The following is a 4,748-nucleotide window of genomic DNA, read 5'->3' as shown; positions in this document are numbered from 1 at the left end:
TTATAGTATTCTACCATTTAATTTAAAATTATATTAGAAAAAATTAAAAAAATATAGCAATTAATATAGTTAATGTTATTCTAATGTACAAATTATATATATATATATATATATATATATATATATTATATACATTATTTGACAATATATATATTTTATATTAGTATAATTTTAAAATATATTTATTTAAAAAAATATTACATTTATACTTATAATTTTATTTTTTTAATCTCTAAGTCAAAGTAATTTTTATTTTATACTTATAATTATATATTTTTAATATATATATAGTTCCGCTTATAAATAGGTTGCCCAGTTAATAGATAGATGGCGTGCATTTGTAACGACGGGCTAAATGTCATGCTAGGCTCCTGATGGTTCCTTAAAGAACAAGAGCTCTTTGCGAGCAGGAGTCCCTGCCTTTTGGAGTTATAGTGGGGGTTGTAGTTATTAGTGACGGGTTTGATGCAACCTTCCCAAAGTTAATTCTAATAATAATTTTATTTTTTGGTGACCACAATAAAGCCAACTAAAGGTACACAATTGTCCTTAGAGTGAACAAATTCAATAATACTAATATAATTAAAACTTGATTAGTTGTATGAAGCCTCCACAACTTTGTTTATTGTATTCAAAAGAAATGTCTTAAACCCACAATCCTTAAGAAATATTAAGGATTATATCAATAAATAGACTGAGTTAGATATAAAATGATTTAATAAATTTAAATATATTGAAAATGATATATTTTATTTATAATTTTCTTTATCTTATTGTTTGATTAATATATACAAAAACGAACTTATATTCTCATCTAATACTCGGTAACATCCACATCTAACGTAGATACAAATTGTTTTTAAACTAAACATTCAAAATGTATTTTTACATTCTAATAAATTTTCGTTTATGTTTTTTTATTGGTAATTTTCATTTAAGATTTTACTATATTATAGTATTCTACCATTTAATTTAAAATTATATTAGAATTTTTTTTTAAAATATAGCAATTAATTTAGTAAATGCTAATCTAAGGTACAAATTAAATATATATATATATTACATACATTATTTGACAATATATATATTTTATATTAGTATAATTTTAAAATATATTTATTTATAAAAATATTACATTTATACTCATAATTTTATTTTTTTAATCTCTAAGTCAAAGTAATTTTTATTTTATACTTATAATTATATATTTTTAATATATATATATATAGTTCTGCTTATAAATAGGTTGCCTAGTTAATAGATAGCTGGCGTGCATTTGTAACAACGGGCTAAATGTCATGCTGTTCTCCTGATGGTTCCTTAAAGAACAAGAGCTCTTTGCGAGAAGGAGTCCCTGCCTTTTGGAGTTATAGTGGGGGTTGTAGTTATTAGTGACGGGTTTGATGCAACCTTCCCAAAGTTAATTCTAATAATAATTTTATTTTTTTGTGACCACAATAAAGCCAACTAAAGGTACACAATTGTCCTTAGAGTGAACAAATTCAATAATACTAATATAATTAAAACTTGATTAGTTGTATGAAGCCTCCACAACTTTGTTTATTGTATTCAAAAGAAAATAATAATTCAAATCTCTTTGCATAAGACAACAAGGTCATATACAACTAATAATAATAATAAACAAACATCAAATGCACTTAATTTATCAGATACATTTGATATTTATTAAACCTCAATACACTAATCTATAAATAAAATATTATAATTTTTTATTTAGCTATATCAAATTATTTAGAATTTGTCAAATTAATTGGCATTGAAAATGAAATAGGTAGAGGCCAAACATGTATAATGGAATGTAATTTTTTTTATAATAATTCTTGGTTTCTCAACAGTTTAGTTTTAAATGTATTTAGTTTTAAAAATAATAAAATATATAACACTTTTGAAGCCACCAACTATTAAAAGTCAATAATTTGGAGATCATGTTCTGATACCCACAAGTCTGGGTTTGAGTCCCAGCAGCTTCACCTCCGAGTATCTTGACAGTTAGAAAAGCTGCATAATATGAAATAATAATAATAATAATAATACAAATATTGTTTAACTCAAAAAATTATTTATATATTTTAAAAATCGAAATCATCGAATCCAACCCGGGACAGAGAGTATTCCTTTCCTATTACAGTCAGTAAAGAACAATAAAGGTAAGCAAAATATGACTACAGAAAGTCCATCTTTTATTCATTTTTATTACAATGAATGCAGAAAAACCATTATGTAAGTGTTGTTCATTAAAAGAGTGGAAATGAGCTAACAGGTGCATTCGCTACAAACAGCTTGCAGTGCCTTCTTTTAAACTATTTTGCATTTTACATATGCAATGAACATCATCAATTTTGAAGAGGCAGGATACAAAAAACACAACTCAGAAGTATATTCCCGTCCAATCCAAGCTGACGTAACACGTGAAGACAACAAAAAAATAAATAAAGATAAACAAAGCTTTGGTCAGCAGACAAGATAGTTGAAAGGTTGAGTGTGAGCCAAACCACATGTGGCAAAAGTATGTAGAAAACTTTATAAATATTCTGACAACATATTAATTGCATTTATATGAGTACCAGCGCTGCATTGCATTTAATGTTTTGGCAGCCTTTTTTTACCTATTTCCAATCTCCAAAAATCTATTTTCTCCCCAGGAAATTAGCAACTAGCCAATCACAATTAAAAATTTTGTGTAGGAAAAATGAATTAAAAAATACTTGGATTTATGACTTTAGTCTTTTGGTACCTAAAGTCTAAAATGAAATGGCAGGGGGGCAAAAGAAAACATTAGTACCCTGCCTTATAAATAAGGCAGTGCCTTATAAATAAGGCAGGGACTAATAATAAAAATTCAGACTTACGACACAACTTATTGAGATGTGATGCAATATACAGCTGTATCGTACCAGATTCCATGTTTGGCTTCCACGTTTACTCCCGCTGGTCCGTCATTTGGAAGATGTCAAGATGGAATCATAACAAACGACAAGGTACCTTGAAAAAGGATCTCCTTCACGTGCAGTCATGTCATGTTCATAATTATGACCCGCATGAACTACGCCACAAATGCCGTCCAGTCTGGTCCCGCACTATCGAATTTTTCATTATTATCACACCGACTTCCACTGCGGGTCATGTAAATCAAATCACTCGATCAATCCCTGTTGTACTATATTCATTTTGGTAGTACATATAAATAATAAATAAATAATAGAATTTCTTCTCTTCAATAATAAATAAATAATAGAATAGAAAAATGAATTTATCAATTCTCAAATATGAAACATTATCTTATTTTATAAATTTTAACATTTAAAAAATTAAACCAAATTCAAAACTTCAAAAAACTAATTGATTTCTTTTGGAACAATTATATATATACATATATGTATATATATACATATATACATATATATCTACATATACATATACATATGTATATATGTACATATACATATATACATATATACATATACATATACATATACATATATACATATATGTATATATATACATATATGTATATATATACATATATGTATATATATACATATATACATGTATATGAACATATATATACATGTATATATGTACATATACATTTATACATATACATGTATATATGTACATATATACATGTTTATGTATATATGTATATGTACATTTATACACATATATATGTCGTGTACATTCTAATAAATTTTCGTTTATGGTATTTTATTGGTAATTTTCATTTAAGATTTTACTATATTATAGTATTCTACCATTTAATTTAAAATTATATTAGAAATTTTTTTAAAAATATAGCAATTAATTTAGTAAATGCTAATCTAATGTACAAATTATATATATATATATATATATATATATATATATATATATATATATATATATATATATATATATATATATATATATATATATATATATATATATATATATATATATATATATATATATATATATATATATATATATATATTACATACATTATTTGACAATATATATATTTTATATTAGTATAATTTTAAAATATATTTATTTATAAAAATATTACATTTATACTCATAATTTTATTTTTTTAATCTCTAAGTCAAAGTAATTTATCAAAAATGACTTCCACCGCGGGTCATGTAAATCAAATCACTCAATCAATCCCTGTTGTACTATATTCGTTTTGGTAGTACATATAAATAATAAATAAATAATAGAATTTCTTCTCTTCAATAATAAATAAATAATAGAATAGCAAAATGAATTTATAAATTCTCATATATTAAACATTATCTTATTTTAAAAATTTAAACATTTAAAAAATTAAACAAATTCAAAACTTCAAAAAACTAGTTGATTTTTTTTGGAACAATTATATATATACATATATGTACATATATACATATATACATATATATGTACATATACATATACATATGTATATATGTACATATACATATATACATATATACATATACATATACATATACATATATACATATATGTATATATATACATATATATACATGTATATATAAATAATCATATAATGTTAATGGTTCCTTGGTCTATGGTGAAGCTGAATGACTCACAGAGAGCTAACTAGGGATGAGGTCGAGATTGTGCCCAAGTGATTTTGACAGCATACCGCATTCTTAAATCTTCAAATGGTAGTAGCTTGTAGGTCTAAACCGTCCATCAAGAAAACAAAACTATATAATATACTTAAATAAAACCTTGGTTTT

The sequence above is a fragment of the Cupressus sempervirens genome, chromosome 7 (assembly GCF_028749045.1).
Source record: "Cupressus sempervirens isolate cs-2001-9-10 chromosome 7, ASM2874904v1, whole genome shotgun sequence".
In the NCBI taxonomy this organism is placed as follows: Eukaryota; Viridiplantae; Streptophyta; class Pinopsida; order Cupressales; family Cupressaceae; genus Cupressus; species Cupressus sempervirens.
Note: the sequence above shows the minus strand (reverse complement) of the source record.